Source organism: Equus przewalskii, chromosome 25 (assembly GCF_037783145.1).
Source record: "Equus przewalskii isolate Varuska chromosome 25, EquPr2, whole genome shotgun sequence".
Taxonomy (NCBI): Eukaryota; Metazoa; Chordata; class Mammalia; order Perissodactyla; family Equidae; genus Equus; species Equus przewalskii.
Genome location: NC_091855.1, coordinates 38,612,089 through 38,627,841, shown reverse-complemented (window position 1 = coordinate 38,627,841; position 15,753 = coordinate 38,612,089). Strand labels below are relative to the sequence as shown.

Genomic DNA, 15,753 nt, shown 5'->3' with positions numbered 1-15,753 from the left:
CCCCTGCTTCTCAGATAATAGGTAGATTATACAGCTTGTTCTTCACCATGATTTCTTTCACCAACACTATATCCTGGAACTCAATAGCAAATAGGCTCAGCTTCATCCAATAATAAAATTAAAATGCAAAATAAAATTATGAGACAATTTATGATTAAAATTACATTTTTCCACTATCAGAATAGCCAAGTTCAAAGAGTTAGAAAATGTACTGAGTTAGTAAAAGTATGTGAAAAAGGCACATCAATTTAGCATTATCTATCAAAATTTTAAATGTATACCCACTTTGTCTCAGCAATTCCCCTTCTAGCAATTTATCCTATAGATGTACTCACATGCTGTCAAATGTACACAGATCTTCACTGCAGCACTGTATATAATAACAAAAGACTAGAAACATCCTTAATTTACAACAAGAGAACTTATTAAATGAATGACGGCATATCCACAGAATAGAATATTATGCAATTTAAAAAATGAGGCAGATCTACATATACTGATATGGAATGGTCTCCAAGGTATAGTTAACTGAAAAATGAATGGGAGAAACCATGTATAAAACATTCCTACTTATATAAAATAAAGGGATCTATTATACATATGCCACATATGCTTGAACACACATGAATAGCATTGCCAGGGAACTGGACAAGGGACCGCCCCCCACATGTGTATATGCAGCATGTTACTAGTAGCAGATGATACATTTGGGCTGTGAGGTTTACTTTTCATTCTTTATCTTTTTTATATTGTTTAAATTTATTATTGTGTGTATGTTTTAATTTTTCAATTAAAATATTTTTTAAGAATTCTTCATGAATAATGAAAGAGCTTTATTAAATAAAACACCAAGTAACTCTTTCCAGTGTGGTTTATCTGGAATTTGCCAGTGCTTCCTTCACATCAGGATCAGCACAAGTTAGCCCCAGCAACTATCTCAAATTAAAAACACCACAATCAACTCTGTAGAAAACAATTCTCAATAGCTTCATTTGCAGACAAGACCATACCTTCATGTTTTGATGTAAAGACCAGGTCAGTCTTTAAAGATCAACAGAATCTCTAGTCTTCAGAGAGTGAAAGACTATGAATTCAAAGGGAATACTGACATGAGGTTCTTACATTAATGTGATCATTTATTTTTGCCCAATTAATCCCAAATAAGTAAAAATGTGAATAAACGATAAATAAATATGAATATATCTATACCAGAAAGAATCAGTTAACCATTAATTTTAACTTACAGCTCTTACATACAAATGAACTAACATGTAACAACAACTGCTACCATCACTGTTAAGCAGCCAAGTGGCAGGCTCTACAGTGGGTGATTTAAATGCGTTATTTCTGATTCTTACAATAACAAAAAAAAATAGGTATTATTGTACCGACTGTACAAGGAAACTGAGGATAAGAGAATTTGTCCATGGCCTCACAACCAGTAAGTTAATAGTGTCAAGATTCAAAAAATACGTACGGAAAGTGTAATTTTTGGAAAAATGCCTTTTTGATAATTAAAGAAACACTACAGGAGAGCACATACTGCAGAATCATTTGCCGAGACTAGAGCTCATTGATCATGAATAACTTCTGCTGACTCCTGGAAGTCTACCTTGTTTCTGTGATTCTTACAAGTTCAAGTAGGAAACTGAAGGAAGGGACAAGTAACATGAATAGTATACGCAAATAACCTTCAGAAATGGAACTGGTGTCCTGAGCCACGGCTACAAAGCAGAATGAGGAGCTCCTGGCAAGAGAAACAGCACACCAAGAAGACCAAAAGAACATGTTTGGGCAGGGACTTGCCAACGTGGTCAAGAGAGCTGTCTTTCATCAGTAGCCTGGATGAAGATCTAGATGGCATACTCAACCTGACTGATGACAACATAAAGCTGGGAGATCATGAATCACTAGATAACAGAATCCAGATCCAAGAAGACTATCACAAGCCTAAGTGAAACTGTAAAACTAGGTAGAATGATCTAACAAACCAGAGCCAGAATGAAAAACAGAACACACTGCATTCAAATCTTTCATTTTACAGACGAAGCTGAGCGTGAAGGGTTTAATAACACGCCCAAGTTCAGAAGGTACACTAAAGGTACACTACATTAAGGCTGAGAACACAGGACCCCTAGCTCCCAGGCTTGTGTCCATGTGCTACCTGCTGTTTTTGTATAGATAAGCACACAGACAAAAAAAGGAACCTTGACCCTTAGCCCACAACACACAAAAATCAATTCCAGGAGACTTAGACATAAATGTGAAAGGTAAAACAATAAAGCTTCTAGAAGATAAAGTAAGAAAATGTCTTCACGACTATAGGGTAGCAAAAACTGCTTAAACAGGACACAAAAAAAACACTAGCCATAAAGGAAAAACTGGTAAACCAGAAGTGATTAAAATTTAGAACTTCAGTTCATCAAAAGACACATTGCAAAGGGGCCAGCCCAGTTAAGTGTGTGCACTCCACTTTGGCAGCCTGGGGTTCGTGGATTTGAATCTCAAGCACAGACCTACACACCACTTGTCCAGCCATGCTGTGGCAGTGTCCCACATACAAAATAGAGGAAGACTGCCACAGATGTTAGCTCAGCAACAATCTTCTTCAAGCAAAAAGAGGAAGATTGGCAATACATGTTAGCTCAGGGTCAGTCTTCTTCATGGAAAAAAAAAAAAGACACATTACAAGAGTGCAATGGCAAACCATAGGATGGGAAGAGATTTTTAGAACTCCTATATTCAACAAAGGATTCATATCCAGAATATATAAAAACTCCAACACTTAAATAAGAAAAAGGATAACCCAATCTGTTAAAAATGAGCAAAAGACTTGAACAGGCACTTCACAACAGAGAATATCCAAATGGCTAACCAGCATAGGAAAAGGTGCTTAAATCACTAGTTAGCAGGGAAATGCCAATTCAAACCACACTGAGATCTTCTACACAACCACGGAATGGCTAAAAAAAAATTTTTAATGTTTGACAGTACCAAGCGGAGGTGAGGCTGCAGAGCAACTGGAACACTCACACTTTGCTAGCAGGAGTAGGAATTGGTATAACCACTTTGGAAAACCATTTGGCAGAAACAGTCTATTAAAGCTGAAGACACACATTAACTATGAACAGCAATTCTACTCTTAGATATGTACTCAACTAAAATAAACATACAGGTGAACCAAGAGACAGGAACAAGGATGATTACAGCAGCATTATGCATAATCGCTCTGAAGCAGAAACTACTCAAGTAACCATCTACAATAGAACACATCAATTGTAGTATATAATTTGTGGTGGTTTTAAAAAACAGTCACAAATTTTTTGACACACCTCCCAGAAAGATGTGAGGTCTAAGTTCCAGGCAGGCGTTTGTCTACTTCAATCAATAGAATAGAGTGGAAATGATATTATGTGACTTATGAGGGTAAGTCACTCTCAGGAAGCTTCCGCTGGGAAGCCAGCTAACATGCTGTGAAGAGCCAAGGCCTCGTGGAGAATCTCCCAGTGGAGAATCTGCAACCAGGGCACAGCCACTTTCATAGCAACCACTATGCTGGTGATAAGGTGATAAGGCTTATTCCCAAAACAGAAGAGAAAGCATCTGCACCGAAGAAAATATGCCACCAACATAAGCCCCTACACACGCCATGTCCAGTTTAAGCTTGGTGTCTCAGGACAAGGGCCCAGAAGGAGGATGCAGGAGCTCACCCTGCCCCAAACCGGGCTTATTTTATCCAGTCCCAGAACGACTGTGCTCGCCAGGCATCTCCTAAACCTCCTCTCCTCTTCGAAGGAATCTCTGCTACTGGATATCGACATTAACCTTCCTCTGGTCATATACGATCACCAAGCCCATTACAGCCTTTTCAGCAGCAATAACTGAACACTACCTAAACCGTCCACCAGGGACTGTTGCAAAGAAGGTGCAAAAAAGCACAGAAGTTTCAGGGAGAAGTTTCCATCTCCACTGAAACCGTGTTTTAGTACACCATCTGTAGTCCCAGATGATCCTGGTCTTCAAGACATCCCAGCCAAGGCACCATCCATGTGAATGAAGGAGACTCTAAATGATTCTAGATCCCAACCAACACAGAGAAGGGAAAGCTCTCCCCACCCAATTCCTAACCCACAGAAGCCATGAGCACAATAAAATCATTGTTATTTTACTCCACTAAGTTTGGAGTGGTGTGTTATGCAGTAATCAATAACCAAAACAAACGTGGCATGCAAGAAGAGACAACCAGAACGATAGAGCTGTAAAACAAAAAAAAAACTACATGCAACAACACGGATGATTCTCAGACACAATGCTGAACAAAAGAAGCTTGGTAGAAAGGAGCACATATGGCATAATTCCATTTACATATGAGTTCGAAACCAGGCAAAAGTAAGCTATAGTTATAGAAGTCAGAAGAGTGGTTACCTTGGGTGGGAGTAATTACTGGAAAGGGGAACAAGAGACTGCTAGAATAGTAAATGTTTTGATCTGGGAAGTGGTTATTATAGTGTTTGCTTTGTTAAAAAAAATCATTGAGCTAGATACTGAAGATTTGTGCAGTTTTTCTAGTATGTATGTTATACTTCAAAAAAAATTTTTTTTTAATCAGTAGAACTTGGTAACCCAACAGATGATGCAAGGGTGTGGAGAAAGAAATGATGACAAGTTCTCAGGCATGATTGACTAGGCAGTGCCAGTAAGTGCATGTGGGGCAAATAAAAACAGGAGCAGAAAGCAGAGGCCCGGTCTTATTCATTTTGTATCCAAGTATCAACCATAATACTTCACACATAGCCACTCCAGCTTCCAAGATACTCCTCTCATTTTCTTCCCACCCCTTCTTGGTGTCTTTTGTTGCCTCTTTTCTCCCAGCTGCCTCTTAATGCTGGGATTACCCAGGCTTCCATCCCCAATCCTCTCTTCACGCACGCACACACATCCCTTTCTCCTGTATTTTCAACCTCAGTTGATGGCATAATCACCTACTTATTCTTTTAACCTAGAAACTTCAGAGTCGACCAAGAATTAGGATTGCAATTAGCCAAATCTAATAAAAAGAAATCTAACAGGATAAACATAAGCTCCCATGGTTGGACCCTGAAACTAATGCATAAAACAGGGCGAAGATACGGCTTAGACAGATCTAGGGATTTTATTTAACTCTTGGTTCAGTGTATGATGTGATTATCAGAAGAATATACCTAATAATAAGAATACAGGATACAGAAGAAATTCCTATATAATGGAAGAAAAGTGCTATATCTCAAACAAGAGAAGCCACTCTACTTCTTACTATCAAACCATACCTGGAGTACTGCATTCCAGTCTAAGCACTACAGCTTAAAGATGGAACTAAATCAAAGGAAAGCCACCAGTGCGGTGAACTGACATGAAGTCATGTCTTGGAAGGAATAGTTAATGAACTGGACATGTTTCAACTCAAAAAGACTGAGAAGCGGGGCTGGCCCTGTGGAGCAGAGGTTAAGTTCACATGTTCCAGTTCCGCTTTGACGGCCCAGGGTTCACAGGTTCGGATCCCAGGTATGGACCTATGCACTGCTTGTCAAGTCATGCTGTGGCCCGTGTCCCACATATAAAGTAGAGGAAGATGGGCACGGATGTTAGCTCAGGGCCAGTCTTCCCCAGCAAAAAGAGGAGGATTGGCAGCAGTTAGCTCAGGGCTGATCTTCCTCAAAAAAAGAGACTGAGAAGACCTGATGAGCACCTGCATGTATGTGAAAGGATGTTCTGTGGAACAGGGCTTCAGCTAGTTCTACACGTCTCCACAGGACAGAACTGGGTAGAAATACAAAAGCAGACTTCTACTCAATATGAGAACTTACTAACAGTCAAAACTTTACTAAAAACAGAGAGGCTGTCTCTAGAGCAGTGTTTCTCAACTGGGGACGATTTTGTCCCCCTGGCCAGGGATGCTGCCAAACATCACACAATTAAGAGAACAACCCTCCACAACAAGGAATGACCCATCTAAAATGTCACTAGTCCCACGGTTGAAAAACCTTGTTCGAAAGGTAACGAGTTCCCTGTCATTGGAGGCATTCCATTATGCACCAGACAGCATGATCCAATACATGACTTTTAAGAATGGTGGGAAATGAGTTGAAAAAGATTTTCTGTTTGAGATAACTCTCCACAGAAAAACACCCTCAGGTACGTTAAAGTGGTGATGATGACAAACATTTATTGAACGCTTACTGTGGGCCAGACGTTATAACACGTGGTTTAGGTACACATTTCACAGTTAATCCTCACAACCACCCTAAGAAACAGGTACTATTTCACCTTAATTTGATGGTAAAATTAGGCTGCCCTAATGTCACACAGCAGTCAATACCGGAACTCAGATCTACCTGACTCCAACGATATGCATAGCTGTCCAAAGCAGAAACGTGAAATGACTTTCAAAGCTTCTGTACTCTAGAAAACAAATGAAGCAGCACATATTCTAGAAGGATCAGGACAATGTCTGAACAGGTTTGTACTCATTGCAAACCTAGTTGGCTAGGAAAAAGAGGAAAGGACTATTTGAAGTAGTCCTGTGAAGAAGGAGAGAACAATTATCCTGATTGTCCCCAAGTGCCTACTTCTGTAAGAGCCAAGAAGCTCTTATATACCCATGGAATCTCAGTCAGAAGCTGAGATTAATGATGACATCCCTTTATCCATAGGCGTGAAAGCTCAGGATGGACAGACGTTTGAACATCCCCGACTGGGAATCCTGCCCTTAACAAATACACTAGATGCAGATACATGGTTTCTTGGCTGCCTATACTCAGGCCCATCTGTCACGATGGCAGTGTGCCTGCTCACATGTTGGTCAAACTGTCACTAGGGCATAGGTGCCAAGCAATGATAGTTTTAAATGGGCAGCTTGCATAGCACTGTAAGAGCTTGCTCTTCTGCAGAAGAAAAAAAATTCTGTGATAATACCGAAGGGTTACAATCACAAGTGAAACATTCTTGGTCAATCTCAACATTACAGTAGAAAACGACCTAGACTAGTAGAAAAGAATCAGACTAAAGAAGTTCGATCAAACAGAAAAGGTCGTTTGAAGACAAATAAGCGGTTGCATTAAAGCTTTTCACACTGCCAATCTTACCCTAATACACATCGTGGTAATCTCTCATGCAGCAAAATCCTTTGCTCAACAAGTCATCACTGATTTTTCTTTAAAAATGGGATGATATGTGTCTCTACGTTCTAAATAAAAAAGCAGAAACGCATTGATATTTAGGAGTTTGTCTGACATTAAGTAAGTTATATTTGTTGGCGGTTACTTTAAAAATAACCAGAAGTCTAATCTATATCCAAGATAATCTTTTAGATGCACAAAAGAAAGCAGAAACCAAATGAGACTCTAAGAGATGAAAAGAAAAAAGTATAATTTGTTCAGAGAAAGAAATCAAGAACTAAAATGGGTGATAAGGAAACAGAAACTATTTTCAGTCACAAATTAATAAATTAGGACTCAAGGACTGTCACCTGTCACATCCCCCGTACTATAAGCAAAATGTTCCTAAACTGCACTAGGTTCCTGTTCCATCTTTAAACATCTCCTGGACCACTGGCATTAGACATCTAATATCCTCACTGCCTGGAAATCCTTCCCTCAGACTAAAACCCTCATGCTGCAATTTGAGCCTTTTGTCCTGTTCCGTCCTCGGCAATTCTGAAGAACAGCTGGTCCTCATCGTTCTCTGCATAGGTCTTCATAAACAAGTATCAGGACATACTCATTAAATAACCCCTGAGTCTCCTCTTTGCCATGATAAATAAAAGTGAACCATTAACTTGTCCTCGCTGAACCAATCAACTCTTATGTTTTTATCATCTCAGTTGCTCACCTCTTAAACCCTTTAGGCCTGATAAGAAATGTCATCCACATCAACAAGGAGCCAATAGAAACTACTCTTCTTCCCACAGGTACAACTTATTAAAAGTAGCACTAACACAAAAGAGTTTGCAAGTCCAGCAGAGTTATCAGTATCCGTCACCAAAGAGAGTGGCCAAGTCTGAAATCTAGTGTAATTCTTCTAGGAACGGCTAAGGACTTAATATTTTGAGGGGACACCAGTTTTTTAGCTTTATGGTAGACATCTGTAACACAAAGTGGTAAGTCAAGTCAAGGATCATGGTTCTACCCTGTTGTTCCTGCAAACTACCACGCCATACATGGCCCTAAAACAACTTCTCTTGAATACCATTTCTGCCATATCATTTTCCTGCTCAAGAACCTACAGCACCTTTCTAGAGGCCAATGAAACAGATTGCCAACTCTGCGACCTAGCCAGCAGCTTCTGCACTCTTGAACTAACTACCCTTCCTTTACTTCCTTCCTCCCCTTCACTCACATCACAGCAGCCAGTCTTACTCCTTTCTCTAAGACATGTCTTTGCTCAGACTATTCTCTAAAATGTTTTCCCACTTCCTCTCAAATCTATACACGCTTTTTTCAAGACTAAAGTCATGTCATACCTTCCTAAGTCTGTATTAATTTTCATACTTAATCACTTACTCATTTCCTCCAATCTTCATTTTGGTGTGCAGTTTCGAGTGTATGGCCAAGTGATTTTTCATAAAGGTAAAAAAAGTGACTCAGGGGCCGGCCCGGTGGCAGAGTAGTTAAGTTTGCACACTCTGCTTCAGTGGCCTGGGGGTTCATGGGTTTGGATCCCGGACACAGACCTACACACCACACATCAAGCCATGCTGTAGCCGTGTGCCACATACAAAATAGAGGAAGACTGGCAAAAGGTGTTAGCTCAGGGCCAATCTTCCTCACCGGAAAAAAAAAAAGTGATTCAATGGGATCATTTTGGGTTCACTTTTGCAAAGGATATGAGGTTTAGATCTTGGTTCTTTTTTTTCTTTTCCTTTTGCCTATGGATGTCCAACTGTTCCAAAACCATTTGTTGAAAACAACAGTTGCACTCCTGGCATTTACTCTAGAACAATGAAAACACAGATTCACACTAAAACCTGTACACGAGTGTTCACAGCAGCTTTATTTATAATAGTCAAAACTAGAAACAACCCACATGTCCTTCAATGGTGAATGGTTAAACAAAATGTGGTAGAGCCACACAGCGGACGAGCATAATACAATGATCAAAACTAGGAAATTGACATGGATATAGTATTAGTAACTAAACTACTTATTCGAATTTCAGTTTTTAATTCTTTTTGTTTGTGTGTGCAGAGACACTTTATCATGTCTAAAAATTCGTGTAACCACCCCAACAATCAGGACAGAGAAGTGTGCTATCGCCCCAAAGAAACTCCCTCGTGCTACGCCTTTACAGTCACATCTCACCCCACCCACAGCCCACCCTGGCAAGAACTGACCTCTTCTCCATTTCTACAATTGCATCATTACGAGAAGGCCATATAAACGGAATAACCCAATCATCCATTCTTTGTACATTGGCTTTTTTCACTCAGTGCAATACCTTAAGCTCCAGCCAAACTGCTGTATGTGTCAATAATCTGTTCCTTTTTGTCATGAGTGGTGTTCCATTATATGGCTGCACCATTTTATTTAACCATTTACCGACTGAAGGACGTGTGGGGTTGTTTCTGGTTTTTGGCTACTATAAACAAAGCTGCTATGAACACTCAAGTACAGATCTCTGCGTGAACATAAGTTTTTATTTCTCTAGGATAAATGCCCAGGAGTGCAATTGCTGGGTCGTATGTTTAAGCGTTTTGTTTAACTTTTTAAGAGACTGCCAAATCTATTTCTGGAGTGGCTGTACCATTTGACATTCCTACCAGAAACATGAGAAGTAATATAAGTTTGAAAGTCACTATTTATAAAATATTTTGAAGCCCCCCCAAAATAAGATTAAGCCTCTTAAACGTTATAATCTGACCTTAGTTTTTAGAAAATGAATTTTAAAAACTTTTTTCCTGATTCCCAAATAATACTTTTTTCTTATTACTTCTAACAAAGAATTTATAATTAGACATAATCTGTATGTTGATAGCTCTGCTGTCATATTATATAGTACACTGCAGTAAGAAGTGCAAAAAAGCAACACTGCCCCTAGAAACAGTAAAAGTTTCTGTTTCTATGTCTTGCAGACATAGTCTATGAAGACTACAGGTTTAACAGCACTTTCTAACGCTTAGTATTGTGAAATGTGATCGCAATTCATTTATACATAGAATCACCAAACAACGGCATTTGTTCAGCTGTTACTTGGTAAAACAATTTGAGAAAAGCAATTAACCTGAAATAAAGCTGAAGTTATCTTAGCTATAAAATTTCTAACTTGACGATTTTTTTTTTTGATTGTAGATATAACTGACAATTAGATAGATAGGGTCTCTTTCAGGTTCTTGAAACAAGGAGCTGGGTCTGGAGCAGACTTATCTGCCCCACATGCAAACAGCAGCAAGATAGCCAGCCTGCCAAGAGAAAGTGAAATAAACGCACAGAATGAAACTGTAAAGCCCCCAAGAGTGGGATGGTGCTGCCCTTGATCCTAATGACTTTTCAGTTCTTATCAGTTCCTTGCAGAACCAACTATAGTGTTCTGGATATTGAGCTCCATAAGACAAATGAGTCCTTCCAATAAAGTCTCCTAGTTATTTAAAAAGAATATGACAGAACATTCCCAAATCTCAAACTAGTAACCTTGCAACTTAATTATATGATTCAACCTAGTATATCTTCCCCCTTCATGTATATGGCTTTACTGATAAACATTTTAGTGTGTGTATATATTTAATATTCATCCTAAATATCTGCCAGTGTGAACAGCGTCTGTCTTCATTCTCAAATCCTAGAGTACTGGTTCCCATCCTACGGGCCAGAGACCCATAGAGAGACAGGAGTTATAGCAAAGAAACATCAAACTCCACGCACCTACATGACGACTAAATAAATAATACGATTCACGATGTATTTTTCCAAATTGACAAAGACACTGTCTAATAAAATTCTAAATAAATTTACCGAAGAATGTTACTAAAAGAGGAGTTCTTGTCAACAGTATTTATTGGTGAGTACTAAAATCTAACTCCTATTGGGGGGAAGGGCACACCTCATACCTGTCTAGGCTCTGTAGAGAACTTTTCTCTTTTAAAGTATTGTCCATAGGGCATCCAGAACAAGAATAAGTAGAAGGTGCTTGAGTTTGAGTGCAGAGACTTAAGACAACATTGGGAGAGAGCAGGAGTTACTGGGAAAGTGCATGAGTACTTCAAAACAGCAACCTTGGAATGTCAGGCACTTATCACTCAGGAGCCCGGGGGAGGGGGGAATCTAAGGGTACAGCCCTCTGCATCTTTATAATGGCAAGTGGGAACATATTCACAGGAATATTGGTCAAAAGGACCAAACATATCCTAGGGTACAAACCCATCTTGGTCCACCACCTAGCCAGATGCATTGTCAGGATTCTATCACCTTTCTAAATTAATCTTACATCCTCATTAAAAATTCCATACTTTCTTCAAATGTGCAGGGCACATTAGAAGTCAATAATGACTTCTCGTGCACTGGAGGCTAGATAAAAAACATCAAAAAAAAATGACCTCTACTAATTGAAAACTTGCTTCAACAAAATGCTATAACAGCAAGAACAGACTGCACCTAGCAGTTCCTAACACAGAGCAAGCACGAGGTATCTGGTGAATAAAGGAGTCCATTTCTACTCATGCTTAAATAACTTCCGCAAGCACATATAATATCCTACCAGTCTGAAAAATATTCTCCAGTCCCATTCAGTTACCAATCCATTCTCAAACCCATCAAGACCAATATTCATGAACACCTCACCCACACACACAAAGAGGCAGCATGTAACTCCCATTAGGGTCATGCCTGGTATGTGGAGATAGCAGCAGGTGCATATTTACATAAATTCAGGAGTCATCTTTCATTTGATATAAGGGAAATTTTAATGCTTTGCTTCATTTCCAGGAAGTTTTACTTTTCAAATCAAAACTATTTTCAAAGTTTTATTTTTCAAATCAAAATTTTATTCAGAGTACATTATATCTTATTAAAGATGGCTTTAAGGAAAAAATATATAGTTGTCAAAATTAAAATCTTGTTTTTTCTTTTTAGACATCTGGGACATTCATTTATATATTTATTATTATTTCACATGAGTTCTCAAATCCAAAAAAAAAAAAAGCTGGCCTAATTAACAAATTTAATTTTAGGGTCTATCAACATTTTGAATGCCATTACTGTTATTTTTAAAATATACACTTGCATCCTGGAATAAAACTTCGCATAAGCTTTCCATGTAACCATTTCCTGGGCACTTACTAACTTACTACATGCCAGGTTCTATGCTTGACACATTACTCCATTATCTCATTTGTTTAACAAATATCCTCTCACAATTTTTGCAGCACTGAACATAAGAAGCCAATACACTATACACCTGATATTTGTACTAGACACTAGCGCTAACCTGACAGTAATGCTTAACACAAGTTTATTGTTATTAAATCTAAGTTGTGTTACTGTATTAACACAGAATCTGATCAGCAATGCTGAGATGCACAGAGAATACCATCTGTGGTAGTTTCAGCGCAGAAAGCTATTAAGTGACTACTTAAGTTACATTCTCTTCTACATGTATAAGAATATACTCTCATCTACTCAGAAATTTAATTCCAATTACCACATGCCATTTTGAACACTATAAACACAATCTGAATAAAACAACTATACAAAGAAACTTTGCTTTCCTCTGAAATTGCCTTAAAATTACCATTTTTTAAATGGAGAATTAAAATTAAAAAATTACCATTTTTTAAATCTACCATTAAACTCTCTCCAAAAGTATCACGCTCAGCATGTCATAAAAAGTAAGCCGCCTTTATTCTGAACTCTCAAAAATAAATGCTGCCCTACATTTTTTTTCCTTTTGCAAATTTCAGACTCAACAGATGGGCAATGCCAGCAAAGGAAAAAAAAAAAACAGGAATAATTAATGAGGCTCTTCAACAGTTCCCTAAAACCAACACCCTCCCAAAGGCAAAACTCGTATTTCCAAGTTGTTGCAAGAAAGGGAGATGGGGGAGGGAAAGGAACAGTCGATACAAAGTGAGACAAAAATCGGTGACTTCATAGGAAAGAAGTTAGAAAATTGGGCGGCCTCAATAGGAGCCTAGCTTCTGCCTCCCCTCCCTCTCCCTGTCTCTCAACCCAGAGACTCTGGTGTTGTTTGTCGAATTTCACTAAATCACCTAAGAGTTCTGAGACCAGAGCCAAAAGCTATCTCGACAGTAGGAAAGACTATCTGTTGCCCTTGAATACAGCTGCATCAGTAAAGGGTGCCGCCCTGTCAGCTGGGGAGAGAGAACGGAGGAGGGACTATCAGAGAGACACGAAAATCCCTCCCAAAACTCCCCCACGGAGCTCCACCGCCTGGCACCTTGCTCCCAAGGGCAGGCTCTCCCCGGGCCTCACTGCGGTGGACAGGCAAGCAAGAGGCGGTCTCCTGCTGCCCGGAACTGGAAGGCTATCCCCAGGGCGGCAGGCTCCTTCTCCCCTCTCAGGTCTCAAGTCACACATCACCTGCTCTGCGATGCCCTCCCTCACCCCCATCACGCCGGCGACAATCGTCCCTCCTCGAGTTAAGGGCGCTTTTCACGATCTGCCAATTATCTTCTTCGCTTCTACTCTGTTGCCGTCCAGAGCGTGAACTCCATGACAGCGGAAGGACCTCGTCGGTCCAGGCTGGCACGGACCCCATCTCCCAGACCCGGGCGCCCGGGTGCAAGTCTGCCCGCGCCGAAACGCCGTGCAGAACGTGGAGCCAGGCCCGGGGTCGGCCTGGACCGTGCAGGCAGCCCGGGACCGCAGCGCGGCCTGAGGGACACCAGGCAGGAAGGGAAGCCCGCCCCGCGCCGCCGCAGCCCTCGGCGCCGCCCGGGGTCACCGGCGCTCGGCTGCCCCGTGCCGGCCCAGGCCCCCGCCGCCCCCTCCGCGGCCCCCGCTCGGCCCCCGCGGTCGCCCTACCCCGAGCCGCAGACCCGTCGCCTTCTGCCCACTACGAACTTCCCGCCGCTTTCGCCGACTCGCAATTCCGCAGCGGCGCCGGCCCCGTCACACCCCGCAGTATGGGGCCTTCCTATTGGCTCAGGGCGAGCGGGGGAGGCGGGGCGAGCCGGAACGTCGCGTATGGGGGCGGAGCCCGCGCTGGCGCCTGCCGCCTCCGCAGGAATGCCGGGAGCCGTGGGCAGGCGCTGCCGCTGCATGCTGGGAAATGGAGTCTTTTACAAGGAAAGTAAGAACCCGGTCTCTGCCCCCGTGGGCTTCTGAGGAATGTGGTCCACAGCCTCTGAGTCGGTCCTTGCGATCAGATGCTGTACCCATCAGTGCTCTAGGAAGCGAAATAAATGTTGCCAATGTTCACAGTGGCTTGATTTATTAAATAAGTGTGTTGACAAAAGGTTGGATGTAAAAGTCCTATGTTCTTGTTGGCTGTCTCTCCTGCCCACTTGCACTTGTGTTTTCCCACCTTGTGGTCCGCTACCCTGGAATGCAGCTTGGTTCAGTATACCATGGCCTGGTTCCGGAAGCAAACAGCCCCCAGTTCAAATCCCAGCTCTTCCACTTTGTAGCTTTGTGACGTAAGTTGGTTAACCCCTATGAGTCTCAGTTTCCTATTCCTGTCAGGATTAAATGATCTAATTTATAGACAGTGTTCTGCACATAGTAGGTGCTCAATAAATAGTAGATCGTGTTAACGTTACTCTGCCCATCCATTGCCATGTGTCTAAATCCTGTCTTTCAAAGCCTATTTCAATGTCTATGTAACCTTCTGTAGTATTTCATTGCTTTGCATTTATAAACAGTTGTCTAAGCCTCCATCACTCCTGAGACTATAAGCTTATTGCAGACTGGGACACTGTTTTAGATCAATATCATCAAAGCCATAGGCAGAGGGAGATTTACAATGAAGCTAATAAAGCATTAAGCTCATGGCCTCACTTGCATGGGTCACTTCCAAAGTCCTAGGGAGGGCCTTAACAATGCGTTCACATAGGGATTTGGGGGGTGGGGGGACGGGCGAGCCAGTTATTTGCCAAAGTTAGATATTTTTGTATGATTTTTCTTAAGGTGGACCCCCAAAATTGTGCGAGCTTCAGTCCTCACAAAACCTAGATTCACTCTGTCCATTGGACAGTGCAGCATTGTGCCCAACGGCTTACATCTGCCCCTCCAGATACCCTCCCCTGCTCCTGATATTTCTCCAGCCTGCCCTTGATCCCAGGAGGCTGTGCTGTACAAACCACTTCAAGGTTCCTGTGCCCCTGGCTTCCGATGGCTTTGGCTGGTAGGAAATCCCACAGAGGATTGGAAGGAAGGAGAAAGGTTGCGAAGGGTAGGTATTCCTCTGGATCCTTGTTCGCAAGGTCACCTCCAGGTGGCTGGGTCTCTTGGCTGAAGGTCCCTGCTCCCTGGCCCTCCCCTCCAGCTTGCAGTGACAGCTCCCTCCCTTTGTGCCTCAGATCTGCAGGTGATAATACCCCGACTGCTGCTGAGCCACAAGTTACTGCTCCACTCCTGTGGTTCCCATCCCTACACCTGTTGATAGTCTCATTGCCAGTAAACCCACCTCAGATTATCCTGCGTCAAATGCGTCATCTGCTTCCTGTTGAGACCCTGACGGAAACACATGCACAAGGTGAGCACTTGATGAGTCTTTGTTGGCAAGGAGGTCTCAAGAGTCACACATCTCCTGGGTGTGGAATTCTGC

The 15,753-nt window shown here is 41.6% G+C and overlaps 1 protein-coding gene across 8 annotated transcripts in view; it reads right to left on the bottom strand.

Moving 5' to 3' along the window:
* The window catches only part of VRK1 (VRK serine/threonine kinase 1), an 84,580-nt gene extending 70,394 nt beyond the window's left edge, over window positions 1–14,186 (bottom strand). For 2 of the 8 annotated variants that reach the window (XM_070594648.1, XM_070594651.1), the window contains exon 1: window positions 14,010–14,135. The gene's annotated coding sequence lies outside the window, so the exon portion shown is untranslated. Of the gene's footprint in view, window positions 1–13,589; window positions 13,735–14,009 lie in introns of those variants that run through there. The other 6 variants (XM_070594652.1, XM_070594649.1, XM_070594645.1 and 3 more) reach the window with 6 other exon arrangements.
* Window positions 14,187–15,753: the final 1,567 nt, after the last annotated feature.